The 18,873-nt window shown below is 43.5% G+C and overlaps 1 pseudogene; it reads right to left on the reverse strand.

The window, feature by feature from the left end:
* Nucleotides 1-10,439: 10,439 nt before the first annotated feature.
* LOC147448406 (uncharacterized) lies at nt 10,440-11,315 on the reverse strand (annotated as a pseudogene).
* Nucleotides 11,316-18,873: the final 7,558 nt, after the last annotated feature.

Genomic DNA, 18,873 nt, shown 5'->3' on the forward strand with positions numbered 1-18,873 from the left:
TCGTGCGTCTTTAGTACAGTTATGAGACCTCTCTCTCTCTCTCTCTCTCTCTCTCTCTCTCTCTCTCTCACACACACACACACACACACACACACACACACACACTCTTTTGATCATAACTTCTTCATCTGAACTCCGATTTGGGTGATCTATAGCCTCAATCGAAGAGCACAAAGTCCTCTACGCATTGATGTAAAGACAAAAATTTTCAGAGTTATGGAAGACATTTCTATAGCAGAATTTCCGAAGTGAACAGGTTCAACAGAATTGATTCTCATCTCCTATTTTACATACAATGTCTTCCGGCACATGCAAGGGTTCTTCTTCTTCAACAAGGTCCACAACCATTGTGGAAAATGATCCAAAATATCCTAAGTGTGGTGATAGAAACACAACCACCCAACCAACGACATCAGAAACCATGATCATGGTGTACTTGGTATCATTGCAAGAGACTATAAACAAACAAGGCGAAGACTTACGAGCACTTGCAATGGAGAATGGCACACAAAGGGTACTTGTGGTTGAGAATGAGAATCTCAAGAGGACACTTGAGATGCAAACAACACGTTTGATGCAACTTGAAGAGGAAGTCAAGGAATGTAAACGCTCTCTTGTGGACTTGAATGCTTTGAAGGAGCGGATGAGCAAAGTAGAGCATGACCATGTATTGAAAGAGGACAAATTTGACACTATGAGGAGGGATGTATGCGACATGAAAAATGTATGCACAAACAAGTCTTGGGCTGATGTATGTGGTAGCAATGTGGTTTCTAATTCCTCACTCATGCAAGCTATGGTTCAAACAAAGAATGTTGAGAATGTGGATGTGGAGGAGTTGACGGAACGGGAGCGACGTTCCAAGAACATTGTTATTCGTGGATTTCCCGAAGAGAATTTAGAGACACCTCCTTCTCTTGCCATTGTTATTGAAGATTTCTTCAAAACCCACTTTGGCATGTTCGGAGTTATGGTCTATGGAGCACATAGAGTGGGGAAGCAAGGAGCTCCTCGCTCGGGAGAATAGCCAATTGTATGCACCATGCCGAATGAGACCAAGCGAAAGATTATCCTTGATAATAGTTGGATCTATTTGAGGGATACAAAATGTTTTGTATGTGAAGATCGCACTATTAAGCAACAAAATATGCGTCGCAAGGCATATGAGGAAAAGAATAATAAAAACAAGGAGATCTCTCATGAAGAAAATGTACCCAAGGAGGAGGAAAGTCTCTCAAGCAAATAGGGATGCGTGACCTATGAGACCGAGTTACAATTGAAAATATGCTTTTGGAATTGTAATGGATACCCATGGAATGCGGGGGTTGGCATTGATGAACTAACAAGCAAAGCCGATGTTGTACTTCTTGTTGAAACTTGGGAGCATGATACACAAAGGATTAATGGCTTGGAAGATTACAATGTACATTCATTGATGTGGTCAAAGAATCTCAAGCAACGAAGAGGACAAGGAGGGTTAGCATGTATGGTTAAGAAAGGATTGGAAGATTTTGTATCAATTGTGAAAGATGACAAGTACAAATGTTATGTATGGCTGAAAATTATGACACCAAAAAGAGCACCCATTTTTGTAGCCGGTTGCTACATTCCTCATCATGATTCTCCCTTTTATGCTTGCATGGATAGAGATCAACCATTTTCTGATTTGGAAGAGGACATTGCTTATTTCAAAGGTGAAGGTGATGTTATTGTATTTGGGGATATGAATGCTCACACAAAAACATTGCAACATGATACTCAACAATTTGATATGCCATACATTTCAAGGGAGTTGGAGGAAGTTCACTTGTATGATCGTACTTCAATGGATGAGAAAGAGCCGGATCACTATGGAAAGTTACTTTTACACATGTGTAATAGCACGGGTATGCTCATTGCCAATGGTGTATCTTTGTGGAGTGGAACCAATGGATTTACATGTAGGAGACATAATGGGGATAGTGTGATTGACTATATGCTACTCTCTGAAGCCATCATGTATCGCATAAAGAGTTTTATGTTTGGTCAATGGACCCCGGAATCCGACCATCGCACCTTATGTATTGACCTTTCATGTGGAGAAGCAACTAAGCATGATAATCTCAGCCAAAGGAAAGAGAAGTTATCACTATGTATGGATTTCAAACGGGCACCAATGTACATTGAAATGGTTGAGCAAAAATTATGGATGACAAAGCTTCAATGTGATGCACCATTATAAACTAAATGGGAAGCTTTCAAGAAAGCTATTTGTTCTTGTGCAGAAGAATGGTTTGCCATAAAGCATCTCCATGGTATCAACAAAGATAGATCACGCAAAAGGTGGTTTGATAAAGAATGTCAAGATGCTTGAAAGTCCTTGATAAAGCTTGATGCAACTATGGACAAAGACAACTATCAAAGTCATTTGCATACATACAAGGCATTGATTCAAAAGAAGAGAAGAAGATGGGAAGTAATGAAACAAGAATTTCAAGTCCAAGAAAAGGCACATGCATGTGGAAGATTTTGGAGAAACTTGAGAGGCAAGCGGGTTGAGAATTTTGGTAACTTGAGTCTAGTGGATATGTACACACATTGTAGGCAATTATATGAGCAAGCAAATACTGAAAAAATGCCATTTTATGGTTCACTCCCATGTATACTGTCTTTTTTTACTATTGAGGATGTATGCGGTGGGCTTGAAAAGTTGGCCACTCGCAAAGCGGGAGATCTTCAAGGTATCAATCCGGAGATGATCAAATGGACGGGAGATTTTACCCATGAGTGGATGTGTGATATGTTCAACCTTGCACTTCAACATGGTATGCCTTATGATTGGAGTACTAATTGGGTTAAGCCTTTGCATAAAGGAGGGGATGTAAAGAATGTAAGCAACTACCGGACTATAATGATTGGGTCTCTTATGGAAAAGTTGTTTGGGTGCATAATGGAGATGAAATTGAGTGATTGGGCTGAGAGAATGACAAGCGTGCAAAGGGACAAGCGAGTTTTCGTCGATGCCATAGCACCATTGATCATCTTGTCACTCTTCGTGTTCTCATGGAGGAAAGTCGGTTGAAAGGCAAGCGATTGTATTGTTGTTTTGTGGACTTTAAGAAAGCCTTTGATATGATTCCACGTAACAATTTGTGGAGAAGGATGGAAGAACTCCAAGTGCCAAGTGAGTTTATGCTTGCGGTTTCTCGAATCTATGAGAAGGTGATTTGTCAATTGCGCATGGGAAGAGAAATTTCAGAGATTTTTGTAAGCACTATTGGGGTTAAACAAGGATGTCCATTGTCACCAACTCTCTTTGGTCTATGCATCGATCAATTGGAACAAATGGTACTTGACTTTATGGAAGAAGAAGGCATTGAAGATGTCACTATTTGCAATGGGGTAATCATGGTTTTGTTGTATGCGGATGATGTAGTGCTTCTAGCACACAGTTTAGAAGATGCACAAAAGCTTATGGTTGTCCTTGAGAACTTTTGCTTGCATAGTGGGCTGATTGTAAATGAATTCAAAACAAAGGTTATGCTTGTGAAAACCAACCATAAGGAGAAGCCATGCATTGTGTACAACAACGAGACACTTGAAGTTGTTGAGAGCTTTAAGTACCTTGGCCTTGAGGTTCCATCCAATCACAAGTGGCATGAATGTGCTATGCATCGTTTGGAAGCGGGAAAGAGAGCATATTATGCATTTGAGAACATGTGTAATGCGGGAAACATCAAGTGTTGGGTTGTCAAGAAGTATCTTTTTGATGCATTGGTGACACCGGTTCTTCTTTATGGAGTTGAAGTGTGGGGCGGGAGCATCTCAAAGTTTCTCCAAGTTAAGAAACAAACACCATATATGCTCCTACTTCTTGAGTAGGGATCTCTTCCAATTGAGGTTATGGGCATGGAAAGGGTTGTGGAGTACATGATAAAGATGCGTCAAAACTCCTCACATCGACTTCCTACAATTGCATGGGAAGCAAGCAAAAAAGTTCAAAAGACGCATAAAAGCAAGATCTTGAGCACGGGATGGATGCAAGACATAAAGAAGTGGTTTGGGAGATGGGATGCATTACACTTGCTACATGATGCTTCAATTGACTCTCAAGTGAATGAAGCTTTTCTACAACGCCACTGTATTACAGCTTGGGAGAAATCCGGTGGGTCACGCTTCATACATTACACCACCTATATTGCCCCCAACTACAAAACCATGTTCTTCGCTGAGAGAGGAAACCGTACTCACACTTACATGCTTGAGCCTATTCCCTTGTCCGCGATACATACTATCGCAGCGATTCGGCTTAGCTCCCATTTCCTTCGATGCGAGATAGGGTGTTGGGGCAATGGAGAAGAGTCAAATCGATTGTGCAGATTATGCTCACTGCAAGTTCAAGAGTCTGAGTACCACACACTACTAGAGTGCTCAGATTTTGATCACATCCGAAGTTGCTTCTCTCACATTTTCAGCCATAACTTAGACCTACACACTTTCCTCTCCCAACCAAAGTGTGGGCTCTCCATTGCGACTCTCATCACTACAATTTTGGAGCATCGAGAGTCACTCATCAGCCATACACATACTACATCACATGTAACTTTGGTCCCATAGGTCATATTTGACCTCCGAGGACGATAATAAAATCTATCTATCTATCCATCTATCTCTCTCTCTCTCTCTCTCTCTATCTATCTATCTCTATCTCTATCTATCTCTGTGTACTAAAGGCGCGCAAAGACAACCACGGACTCTTTGCAACTCTCTACGTGCGCCTTTAGTATTGTTGAGAGAGAGAGAGAGAGAGAGAGAGAGAGAGAGAGAGAGAGAGAGAGAGAGAGAGAGAGAGAGAGAGAGAGAGAGAGTTTGTGTGTGTGTGTCTGTGTGTGTGTGTCTGTGTGTGTGTTTTGGAGACACACACAAACACACACACACACACACAGGGAGAGAGAGTGTCTATGTGTGTTTTTTAGTGTGATTTGGAGAGAGAGAGAGAGAGAGAGAGAGAGAGAGAGAGAGAGAGAGAGAGAGAGAGAGAGAGAGAGAGAGAGAGAGAGAGAGTCTATGTGTGTTTTTTGGTGTGCTTTGGAGAGAGATAAGGAGAGAGATATGCATCTTGATGTTATTCTTGATTTGTCTGCAGATTATTTTGAGACATTGTTCACTGCTGATGTATGCACTACTGAGGTTTTACTTGCCCGTGAGCAGATCTGGCATCACACTCGACCCCATTGTACAGACACTATGGCAGAGATCTTGTTGGCACCCTTCACACTTACAGAGCTCCATGCTGCTATCGAGAGTCTTGATCCATCCTCCTATCCAGGAGAGGATGGCCTCACTAGAGCTTTCTTTTTGACTTATTGGGATGTATTGAATATACGGCTGCTTCGTGTTTGTTGGGACATCTTTGCATCAGGATATATGCATCCGGATCTTTGTTCAGGTCTTATATCTCTTATTTCGAAAGGGGGTGACACCACTCAACTCAGATAGTGGAGACCTACTACCCTACTCCCTTCGGTCTATAAGATATTAGCATTACTGATCAGCCATCGCTTGCGACTGTTCTTACCAGATATTATTCATACTTCTCAGACAGGCTTTGTCATGGATCGATGCATACTGGATAATATCTTCACTTTTTATGAGGCAGTAGAGTGGGCCAGATCATCTTGTGAACCTCTCGATTTTTTCATCCTTGACTTCGAGAAAGCATACGATCGTGTTGAGTGGGACTTTCTCAAAGGATCATTAGCTAGGACGGGTTTCCCTTCGAGATGGATCTCAGGCATTTTCGCTCTCTTCAGGACTGCCAGCAATGCTATTACTATTGGTGGCCGTGTCACTCGCAATTTTGAGCTTTCTCGATCTGTCCGTCAGGGATGTCCTTTAGCAGCATATATGTATCTGTTTGTAGGAGAGACTATGTCCTACTTTCTTCGTGCTCAGAGTCATGCATTTCGTGTCTTGACCATGCCAGTACCTACAACTCTGGACCTTATCGATCAGGAGTTTGCTGATGACACTATGCTAATGTTGCACTATTTGCTAGCTGCTCTTGATGCCATGAGAGAGGCCCTAGAGGTTTTTTGCATTGCCAATGGTGCATGCATTAACTGGCATAAATCTTATGGGTTACTGGTTGGCAATGATGACATACCTACTTGGGGGGTCGCTGATGGTTTCACATGGCTGCAGCCGGGTCAGACATGCAGATATCTGGGCTTTCAGGTTGATTTAGATGTTTCCTCACAGTAGCAATTTGCACCCGTACTACAATCTATTCGCAGGAAGCTATGTCATTGGCCTTCACGTCATCTGTCGTTGGCTGGACGTGCATTGGTTTCCAACCAGGTCATTCTGGCTACAGTATGGTATACGGCCTCTTGCTGGATGCTACATTCTGGTGTGATAGCTTAGCTCCGCCGACTAGTACAGAACTTTTTATGGAGTGGCACAGATGGGACTACTGATACTCGTGCTCGAGTTTTCTGGTCCACGATTATTCGTCCTAGGTCAAAGGGAGGCCTTGGCATTATTGATCCTGAATTACAGAGCCGCGCCCTTCTTACCAAGCTTATTGTTTGGGGTCTTTTTCCCGGCCAAGAACCTTGGAAGATGCTTCTTCAGGCAGCTCTTTGCACAGTGACTGCACGCCTCGGCACTAAAGATGGTCATACTTGGCAAATAGGGTATGGTTTTCTCTTTATGGATTCCCCCTTGTCCACCACCACCCTCTCACCCTTCATCCGATTGCTCCTTCAGATTTGGGTTTCCATGCGACGGGCTATCATACGCTCACCTCCCTCACGTCGTGAGGAGATTGAGCGCCAGCCTCTCATTTGGAATGGTGCAGTTCTTGATTCTTTGGTTAATCCACCTCTTCAGCTTGGAGAGAGGACTCACATTGATTAGGCTGCCTGGGACACTGGCCCTGCTGCCTCTATGCGGTTGTTTCATGAGACACGTATGCTGGATGCAGATTTTGTGGCACAACATTATGACATTGGTCGCGGGGTGACAGATAGACTGCTTGAGATTGAATCCGCCGTTCCTTCACAGTGGGATGTAGTCATGTGAGGCAAAGTTCAAATGCCTCCACATTGTGACTGGGAAGGCCTCTTTGCTTAGAACACTCTCTCATTAGTTTGTTTAGACACCATGCTGTTCACAGTTGATACTGACTACTCTCAGGGGATTCATGCTAGATTGACATATAATACCACCTCTCTGCACCTTGTCCCCCCCGACGCTCGATGGGAGTCCATACGAGTAGTTGGCTCCTGCGGGAAGCGTCATGGTGTTGACCCCCGTTTCGCTTCTGCTGATGCTGCACTTTGGAGGCTTTGGGTGTGGGAGGGTCGTGCCCTATCTCAGCTTTATTGGGACCCAAGAGAGTGGCATTGGCCTCATTCTGACCCCATCGGTGCACCTGTATCATTATTTGAGTACACTGTCAGGATTGGAAGGTTAGCATTGATGAGACAGCAACCAGAGTAGCCCACTTGTATGCGTTTCTGGTTACATTCAAGTCTCTCCCATGCCTATCTAGAGCAGTTTTGGTCAGCCATCTAGGATTTACATGCGGCTCGTCGTATTTATTTTTTCATGTGGATGATTGCACATGCAGGACTTCTAGTTGGGACTTGGCTAGCTACTATGGGTCATGATCTGTATGTACTTGCTGTCCTTTGCGAGTACTTGAGTCACCTTCACACTGCCTTTGGTCATGCTAAACTTCTCATGTAGTGTGGATTGCACTTTGCTTTTTACTTAGCAGAGCGGGTGTTCAACATGGATTTCTCACTTGGGGATCTGTCTCATGGTTGATGCCGATGCCCGGACCGCATCTTTTCTATGAGTGCTCAAACACAGATCTAGCCCTTATGCTTACCTTGACTGGTTATCGGCGAGGGACTTTGGCTATGCTACCAAAGATTGCTTGGCAGGGGGATCCTCAGACACGTGATGAAGTTTTTTCAGTCATCACTAGCATTACACTATGGAATGTTTGGAGAGCTCCTTGTCTTCACATTCTCAGTGCGGCTCTACAGCTCCTCCAGGATACCCTCACTTCCATTTGGCTGGACATCATTCACACCCTAATTTGGTAGTGGGATTCTTCCTCAGGTACATCTCGAGTAGCCGAGGCTCGTCGATTTTCCTTCCTTTGGCGTTGGGCCCGATCCCCACTCTTCTTGACACTTACAGGTGGCCAGATTACATGGCATTATGCCCCTCCTCAGTGGTTTCTCCTCCACTCATCACACCGACCACCATGAGATTGTTCTAGTCGAGTTGTCACTATAGTGGCTCTCATCCTTACATTCAGCTTGTACACCCCACGTGATAGGCTATTTTGGCATCCGCTGGGGATTATATTGTACTCAGTAATATACAGCCCTGACTTTTGAGAGAGAGAGAGAGAGAGAGAGAGAGAGAGAGAGAGAGAGAGAGAGAGAGAGAGAGAGAGAGAGAGAGAGAGAGAGAGAGAGAGAGAGAGAGAGAGAGAGAGAGAGAACAAAGACTTGACATGCTTCCTGATGAATAGGATTAAGGTACATTAGGCAGAAGAGGATAAAACCGGACCCAGAGCTTGTGCCAGGATTCCGGCCTTTGCAGGCTCAGTTGCTTAGTGTTTCTTCCAAAAGAACTATTGACTTTTGTGAGGACATTGATCAAGAAGAGTCAATTTGTGAAGATGAGTCAGAGAGGTCAGCAGGCCAAGAGGATCCCTCACCCTACAAGGGTCCCTCACCCTCTACGGTACTTGTCAAGAAAAATACAAGAAAGAGGAATATAGACTTCTCAGATGATGCAGATCTCCCAGCAAGCAGTCCTTGTGCAAGTAAAAGTAAATCCAAAGAGGATGTGCCTTCTCTGGAAGACCTAGCTGTAACTGATGTGAGTTTGTTCGATTTTGCAGCATCATGTGGTGTTGGAGACAAATATGATCTAGTTCATTCTATGTTTAACCCAAAATTTGATATTGAAGACCTTTTAGCTCAGCACAGTGAATTCTTGCAGCCCTACAGAGATCAATTTGAACTGATGGTGTAGGTAGGGAGGGTTGTTCTTCCCAGTATGACTGTCGTTCATTTAAATGACTATGGTGGAAAAGGACAGGGACCGAAGAAGTATAGGGAATTACCACCTACTTGCCGACATTCATCCTGCCCTTTGCACCAAAAAGAGTGCAAACTTATTCAGGAATCCTTTGGCTTTATGATTTACCTGAACAGCCTGTTTGGATTCCTCATGCAGAATCCTGATGAGGTGCTAGAGGAGCAGGATGCAGCACCAGACAAAGAATGCGAGGAGACAACACATATACAAGAAGTCGAGGAGGTTGAAGATACAGTAGACCTTGAGGTTGAGGAAATTGAAGTACAAAGAAGTAAGATGCTCTCTGTGAAAACAACAGAAATCAAACTACCCTTGGATGTAAGTAACTTCACTGAGAAGCATGCTCAGATGATGCTGCGTGCTATGCCTGACTTCAGGATTGGAGACAGGACCTATATCTTTTTACATGATGTGCAAAGCATCTTTTATTTAAGGCAGGACTTCTCCCTGGCTATCATTTCCAGAGTCCAAGAGGAGAGGAGTGGATTCGTTTTAGAGGATAGTAGTGATGTGAGGCAATGGAAACATCCAGCAATCCAATGGAATGCCTCCGAAGATGCTTTGAGAAAGCTGAAAAATACAAAGAGACACTAACGGATGAAGCCACCTTCCAAGAAATAAGACAAATCCTAAGACCATCAACAAGTCACAAAGAAGTGGAGGATTGGTTTAACCATTCAGGTCAGGGGTCAACTACATCTGTGGACATGTGGCAGGAAAACCTCTTTTTGCAGGATGAGAGCTTCATGGTAACTCTGTGTGTGTGTGTGTGTGTGTGTGTGTGTGTGTGTGTGTGTGTGTGTGTGTGTGTCACTTACTCAGACATGATATGTGCAGTATTGGATTGCTGACAACGATGACTTCCTTCGACGGTAGACTCGAGAGTATCATGGAAGGGATGTGGCCCTAGCACAGTACCTTTCAAAGCTTTGCGAGTCGCCGATAGTAGTTTTTCACAATGGAATGTCACAAGAGGGTTCAATAGCAACTTACACATTAAAGACATTATCACGCTTCTTGGGTGGACCCGTGCTGCCTAAAAGTGCAGATAAAGTCATTCTTGTGGACAAAGTGTTTGCCAGAGATTGTTTTGGTTATTGCCCAGGCTATACAGGTGGTCAGGCAGCGTATTACTACACTTACACAGCAATGTCACTAGCTCTTGGCAGACAAAACCCGGATGAACTTTTAGAGTATGGAAAACATCTCATGATTCGTTACAAGGTGATGTGCCAAAAAACAAAATTGAACCTTCAAAATCTTGATACACTTCAAGTAGCAATTGTATAAGATCATGTATTACAGAAATTTTGGACAATGTCATCCACTCAGAGTATCTTTCTCCACTTGTGGTTCACATACACCATTGTCTCTCTCCACCTGCGTTGACCTTCATGAGCACCGGAGTTGTTGTATGCCATTGATCTTTTAACTTTTTTTTGTTGTAAATGTCTGATGGCTTGTGCTGTTGCTGAAGAGGTCAAGACTTCTTTTGCCTGCATTCGATGAATGATTCTATGATAGAACCATTCAAATAGTTCTCTCAAATTGTTAGCCTTGATTCGAGAGCCACCATGTCGTGTGTGCCTGAAATAAGCATTTCTCGCCATGTAATGAGACTTTTCCATCCCTTGGGTATTCCATATTGCCGGGTTCCCATAATTTTGTATAAAATATGGTAAATGATTGAAAAATGATGTGCTGGATATGAAAACAGATTACTTAGAATGTTTTACACTCACATAGTTACACATAAAAGAGAATCAAATACACAATTATACCATGTAGTGAGTAATCTGGGTGTCTGTCCATGCTGTCTTGAATGATTTTTTGAGAAGGTTGAGATTCTCCTTGAACTTGTTCATATCACCTTGTGACCAGTCATCTTTGTCGCACATAAAAAATAGCATGTCTATTGATCGCCAAACCTCAGCCTTCACGTTACGAGTAGTTGGTTCTTGATCTTTGACTGCAATATATAGCTTTTTCCAGCTCTCATACTCTACCTTGCTAACATAAGATGTGTTATATATTTTTCCATGTTTCATTAGCTTCAGATCTCGTATTCCTTGGTGTTTAGATAAAAACCTTCGTGTCTTCATCCTGCAGATGGATGGTTTGCATGGAACATCCTTCTCAGCAGTTGATCTCTTTTCATCCCGTTGGATTTTCACATTGCCACCATGAAGCCCCATATCCGACAGTACCAATTCTAAGCACTGCAGACCCACTGGTCGCTCTGCTGAGTTCTTGATTTTCCAAGCAAACCCGATATATAAGTAGACCAATTTCTCCATACTTCTACAAAGGGCATGCATTGTACAGATGTGGACATTCACAAGTGGTATTTTCAAAACCGGTCGAAAAGCAGGGTCCTCAATGTGACATGTTGGAGCTTTTCTCCACCACTTTGGGTCCATGACCTTTGCACGCTCCATGCAGAACAAACACGATGGCTTTGCCATTGCACCCATTCCACAATTATACATGCACTTTAATGTTTTGAGGTTACCTGCAAGATGCCACTAAACTTGAAAGTCTCCCCTTCCATCTAGACGTAGTACCTCTCCTTGGTTAGTCTGTCGATCAATCACCTCCGGAACATTAGTTTGATGGAACACCCAATATAGAATCTCATGATCTTCTTTCTTTACATGCCACACAAAATAAATAAGACTTAAGTAGATGTGAGCATTTGAGCTTAGCTAAGAATCTCTCTTACCTCAAAAGCACCAAGCCACCATATGTTAGATTATGATTGAACACTAAAATACAAAGGATCATCATTGGGACACTTTGAGAGGGCTCTATTCATTAAAGTAATAGTAACACGCTGTAGCTTTTTCTATTTAACAAGCTCACACTCATCCAGTTTCAACACAAAATGTAATACCCCTCGTGACTCTTCAAATGTGATGTTGTAAAACTCCACCATTCTCTTCTGCAACATCTGCAGGTCCATAAAAATATTGTTGAACTCATCATATGACATGTTTGCTCCATGGCCACTGTAAGTTGCTTTAATATGAAAGGGTTGTCCAAGATATTCTCCCTGTGCATCGTTAAGCTGAAGCCTCTCTTTCCAAACACTTGAGGCTGATGGTAAAAGTTTGGATTTTATACCCTTCTTAACAAAGATGGATGAGACAGATTTTTGAATAGCTGAATATCCTCTTTTTCTTACACCAAGTGAATCAAGTGTGCCTTGTATCTCTTTTGCAGGCACTGAGTTATCTGAAATAAAGCGTTCCACTACATTTCGTTGTAGGACCTTAAACTTCTTGTCATGTACTATATCTGTTGCAAGGCTTCTACTTATAAGTGGCTTCAATCTCTTTCCTATATTGTCTTTGGGGTCAATGTTTTTCTTGTCAGGATAGATTGAATCTCTACATGAAGACAATACATAAGTAAATAACAAAAAATTTACTTCACTAACACTATTTAGGCACATGAAAACAATGCATAACAAGAAAAAACAAAAAAATTACTTAACTAAGATAATTTAGTCAACCAAGAAGCATCACCTTAATGCTCGGATTCTTTTCTTGAGACCTCCGGATGCAACCTGCAATGTTTCAAGATTGCGCAATTTCTTCTTTCGGATACGACCACCCAAGATGGTGTCCTTCATTTGACAACTTTGTACCTTTCCTTTCAGTTCCTGTACCTCTGTTTTGTGTTGCAAAATGGTAACCTGATCTGTAGAATGTAAATATGAAAGACGAACAATCTCACATTGTTGAGCTTGGACAATGCCCTTATAAGTTCCAGCTTCCCTTGTAAGAGATTTATAATAACCCAGAAGGTCCTTTTCTCCATCACTAGCAAAGGTCGATAAGCTTGTCGGATTGACAAACGATGGAGACGCATTAGTCATTGGATTCTTAGGATAGAGAGAGCCTCTCGTCCAGATATCTATGTGTTTAGCTCCCTGAGCTCTGAGCGTGTCTATGGATGCGGGAGGTATATGTGTGTTTGCTTTACTAAGCTTAATCAATGGTTGGTACTCATTGTCCAAATCAATGTGAAGGTGATATTTGGCTCGTTTCTGCGTAACATTTGTGCCATTTGAGGAGTGTTCCATTAGCCAAATGTGCAGGTTTAATGGAAAGTGAATAGGCGGGTGCGCCTTCGTCCCTCCATGTTAGCCTCATTCCCTCCATGTTGACGAGGTTCATTCAATGCAACTGAAAAGAAGATTATCCCTCAATCATTACGAACGAATGTTCAGAAGAGTAAAGAATCTACTTAAAGTACACTTTTTGAAATTTTACCATGAAAGACCCACCTCTATTACTCGCCATATTTTCTAGAGAGAGAGTGCAAAAAATACATTTTCTTAGAAGGCCCTCTAAATGACCTCCGAAATTCCTAATGACTCTTAACCAGATTCTGACACTCAGAGACATTACCAAGGACAATAGATATCATGATAGGAGGATCTATTGTAGCTTTGTGGATTTTTGCAAAGCTTTTGACATAGTGCCAAGAGCCAGAGTTATACACAGACTATAGGACATGGGTGTGCCCATAGAGTTGATATGTAGGATCTTGAATTTATACAGGACAATTGTGGGGTAGGTACATATTGCTCAGGGCATGTCTACAGACATGGTTCATTCCACTATTGCGGTGAAGCAGGGATGCCCCCTATCTCTGACTCTTTTTGGGATGTATGTGGATGAGTTTTCAAAGTATGTAGAGCAAGAGGGATATTGAGAGGTGCTCAGCTAGTAGCAACATTGATTTCTTTTTTCTTATATGATGATGATATTGTGCTGATTTCAGACTCTCTAGAGGAGGTGCAACTTCATTTTGGATGCATTGCATGTGTTTGCCTCGAATAGCAGATTGTCGGTGAACCTTGGTAAGACCAAGATAATAGTGTTGCACACCCGACACAATGACCTTTACATATGGTCAAGAGACTATGTAGAATACAGATGCATATACGTACCTCCGGGTGATCTTTCACTGGCCCAGTATTTTCCTTGAGGAGAGCAACAAAGACAGATTGACTAGAGCTTACGCATCATTAGGGAGAGTAGAGAGGATGTGTTTGCAGGCTCAACTCTAGGAACCTTGATTAAAGATCTAGCTCTTTTGACACTCTAGTCACTTCTGCCATGCTATACAGAGTGGAGATATGGGGACCCTTAGTGGACCATCAAAACAGAGCTAGTAGTAGTAGTCATAGCTGGAGATGTTTGAGTTTGAAGTTAGAGGTGGTTACAAATCTGAGACAGATAGGCCAGGTTGATGCCAGGTAGTCCAAGCCAATTTGGAGCCATGGGCATGTAGTGCTTGATATATGGAGCGTGTCGGTCTTTTCAGATCGTCCATCGGAGCTATGGATACCAAGATACGGAGAGATGAAGTTTTGTCGGGGGCAAGGTTGGTGCCGGGTAGTCCGTCTCGAGAGATGTGCCATATGGTTTTTTTTGAGGCTCGACCAAGTTTTGGACTATGCTATGCAACATATGGAGTTATCAGAAGAAACTGCATGTTGATTGGAACTCAGAGCGTGAAGTTATAGCCCGTTGAAGTTGCAGACGTGTTGTTGAGCAGATCAATACTGATGATTGTGGCAATTTTTGGACTGGCGGTTGGAATTCTTGGCAAAGTCAAGGTGCGGCCAAGACAAAAGAAACCAAATCTGAAAACATGGAGTTTTAAGATAAGTTTACGGCTCAAGGAGAGGAGCTCTACGCCAATAATGGTAGGTCTATGAAGGTGGGCCAAAAATGAGTTTTTCGGTGGATTTTTTGGGGATTTTAGGAACCCTTGTGGGTGTGTTTCCATGATGCAGCGATAGAAGAGGTGGTCAAAGAACAGGAAATTGAAGATGACAAGCAGGTGGAACAGATCGATCTTGAGGAGCCAGTGGTTGAAGAAGAAGATCTTGATGATGCTAGTAGAGAGAAGTGTACGAGTTCAGAGGAGGTGGAGAGTCTAGTGCCAGAGGCATGCCATATGCAAAATGAAGGAGATTTCCCAGTTGTGTCCAAGCTATCAAAAGAGGTATGCAATACATGGCTGAAGTGTATGCTTGTAAGTGCAGCACTGAGGTATGTTATCTACCAAATACGGAGTTCCATCGAGATGAACTCTTCTTTACATGGTTGGGAGGGAGGATCAGAATTGTTAGTTGGTACGGATGGTGTGTTTACAGAGTCAAGTATGTTTATGAGGCAGGTAACGGTGAAAGGAAGTGCTAAGGTGATTTGGGCATATTGTGTGCATAGCTGGTTGCGGACATGGGTGAAGCATTATTGGAGGGTGCTACAGATGGATGGAAGGAGTCAGTGCCAGGTTTTTGATCCAGGTGGAAGCCATGTGGTGCAAGGAGTGGGGCAACCCACTTGAGGTTTGGAAGTAGCACGCATGAGTAGGGACCTGTACATATGGTAGGATTTTTGTGGTTTGCTAGTTTTGTATAGTGTTTGCCAGGTTTTGCACCAAATAGAAGAATAAGGATGCTTTTTGGTTGAGCATGAATGTTCAACAAGGGGGTTGGGCAATGATGGTACAACCAAAGCGTGTCGACCTTAGCAGAGGCCACAGGTAGTGATGTGTATGCTTACAGATGCATAGTAGAGAGCTAGAGCAGATGGGAAGATCCTATGCAGGAAAGTGGCAGCTGAGATGTATGGTTTATGTGGTTTTCTAGGCCAAAAAGGCTCCAAATAGGGCCTGACAGGGTGGAAGATGAAGGGTGATCAAAGTGATGTTTTTGGCCCTAGTATGTAGAGCTTGAAGTGCTAAAGGGACAAGTCCAGACGGCTCGCTAAAAGGAGCTATAGGCTGCAAGATGTTTGAGTTTGAAGTTAGAGGTGGTTGCATATTTGAGACGGATAGGCAAGATTGATGTTGGGTGGTTCGAGCCAATTTGGAGCCATGGGTGTGTAGTGCTTGATTTATGGAGCGTGTCGGTCTTTTCAGATCGTCCACCAGAGCTACGGATACCAAGATATGGCCAGATGAAGTTTTGTTGGGGGCAAGGTTGGTGCCGGGTCTCGGCTGCCTTGGGAGATGTGCCATCTGGTGTTTTTGAGGCTCGACCAAGTTTCAAATTGTGCTATGCAGCATATAGAGTAAACAGGAAGAAACTGCATGTCGATTGGAGCTTGGAGCATGAAGTTATAGCGCGTTGAAGTTGGGGACCTGTTGTTGTGCTGATCAATACTGATGATTGTGGCAATTTTTGGACCAGTGGTTTGAATGCCTGGTGAAGTCAAGGTGCGGCCGAGATAGAACAAACCGGAGCTAGAAACATAGAGTTTTAAGAAAAGTTTACGGCTCGAGGAGAGGAGCTCTACGCCAAGAATGGCAGGTTTATGAAGGTGGTCGAAAAACAAGTTTTTTGGTGGATTTTTTTGGGGATTTCAGGAGCCCTTGGGGGTGACTTGCTCAGGCAGTGCCACGTGGTGAAAAAGTGGTTCCATATGCGCAGTGTCTGGGTGGGTTGCCAGGAAATTAGAGCCTGAAGCTGAAGCCCATTAGGCATCATGAGGAGAGCAGAGCTCTTTGGGAGCGTGGCTATGCTGCGGGCCTTTGGACATTGTGTTGGGCGTGCGCAGTGGCGCGTTGGGCGTCCGCTGACAATCGCGGGCGCCCTAGCTTGCGAGGAGGGCGATGACATGGCGACCTACCAGGGGGCCGTGCCCGCGTGACAAAAAAGGCGCCCAAGAAACTTTTGATAAGAAACGGTGCCCGCAATAGCGGCGTCGCAACTATGTAAACTTGGGGCTCAAGGCAGGGCCGCCATAAAGGGGTGCTCTCACATGCAATAAAGGGAGGCTAAAAATAGAAAGGAGGCCAAAAATGATGCCGGGACTCACACACGCCGAGAGGAGGAAAAACCTTTTGCATGGGTGGGGTTTCCTTGGAGAAGAAGAAGGAAGAAGGAGGGTGCTCGAAGGTGGAATTTGTGTGTGAAGGGATTGTGAAGAAAGCTGCCCACGACAGTGTAGAGAGCTCTTGAGGTCTTTCCAATCCAACGAAGGTTCTCGTGCTTGTGTTCTCAAGAGGGGAACAATTCTGAGGCGGCATCAGAGACCTTCCCAGTCCCTTGTTGCTCGTCGTATTGGAGATGACTACGTCGTGTGATAGTACGGATTCCATGGAATTGAAATAGCTTTTTGTTGTGATTAGAAAGAAAACCATAGCCGAGCTTGGTGTTATCTCTTCCCCATGTTTTCCCCTTCTCGTCTTTGCTCTATCCCTACTATGTGGTAATGGTCTGAGAGCGGTTTGTGTTGTGTGGGAGTTGACAGCAGACTAGGTTAGTGCAAAAGTTGTGTGTGTACGGTCGTGTGTAGGATTTGCAGTCGAATTGTGGATTTTTGAAGGTGAACTCTAGTGGATTGTGGTGTAGTGGTTATCCAGGGCTATAGAGAGGCGTGCTATTTTGTGACGGGTGTTTTCCCCCTTTCCCCCCATTCAACGATAACGAAGGCAACATTCACGATCAAGAACAAGATGATAACACATTGAAAAAAGAGTGGAAAACGGAGATGGAATGATGGTGGAAGGAAAAGGCCAACCTCATCCAAATGGTCTTCAAAGAGGGTAAGCAATGGAAAAGGAGAAATAATATTTTTAGACAGAAGTCCAAGCGCTCCAAAAGGAGGTCTTAGCCCTCAAGCAAGAGCTTGGCAAAACTAGAGCAGGGAGTAGAATTTAAGGAGAAATCCAACCCTCGATGATAGAGGAACTCAAAGTTATCAAAAGAACAAGTACGGAAGATCAAAGAACAAGAGAAGCAACATGAGGCAAAGATGTTCATAGTGGGTAGATGTAATCACGAAAATGTGAAAGAAGGTAGATGAGGCCGAGAAATGGGTAGAATTTGCCAAGAAAGTGAAAGGGAAAGAACCAACAACCATCCCCACTCCCACATTAACATGATCCTAGAGGAAGAACAAAGGAGGAAGGCTAGAGCTTTACATGTACGAGTGACCGGCCTAAAAGACATTGATGATGTGTAGGGGGAAGTCAAAGAACTGCTACTTATGATGGGTAGTGAGGCCACTCACACAAAGGCTTGGAGAGTGGGGAAGAAGAAAGAAGGAAATGGGAAGACTTCAAAGGAAAGAGCCTTGATCCTTCACTTCCCCTCCATGGGAGCAAAAAAGGATTTCTTGAAGAGGCATCCTACACTACAGAAGACGGGGATATTCCTCGGGGACTACCTAACACTCTCACAACTTGCTCATATGCAAGAATCTATGCATGAGATAAAGACAACCCGAGAGAAAGAAAAAGTGACCTTCTATAGATATGGATGAGTGGTGATTGTGGAGAGGCGCTCCGCATGACGGTGCAATACCTATGGGGCCACACTCAAAGTTGTTGAGTGAGACATCATCTTTTACTCTGAGACACATGAAGCCCCTTGACAGTCAATGCCACATGTTAGCAAATACAGATGGGAGTCATCTTGCAGACAGGAGACTTGATCAGAGCACAGAGGATGGGGCTCAAGGGGAGTGGTAGTTTTACTCAAGGAGGAGTTTCAGCCATTGATACATATAGCCCATAGGGATGAGCAGGCTAGGTACATGTGGGTTATATTGATGGTAGAGACACGCAGATACCTCTACATTTCTATTTGCTACTTTCCTCCATACACATCAATATATGCAACACCTCGAGGATAGTCCCCCTTTTCTACTTTGGATGATGATGTATGGAAGTTCTCTAGGGATGGTGACATTATCATCCTGGGGGACTTCAATGCTAGGACTTTCCATCACC

The sequence above is a fragment of the Adiantum capillus-veneris genome, chromosome 10 (assembly GCF_014529385.1).
Source record: "Adiantum capillus-veneris isolate H3 chromosome 10, ASM1452938v2, whole genome shotgun sequence".
Classification (NCBI taxonomy): Eukaryota; Viridiplantae; Streptophyta; class Polypodiopsida; order Polypodiales; family Pteridaceae; genus Adiantum; species Adiantum capillus-veneris.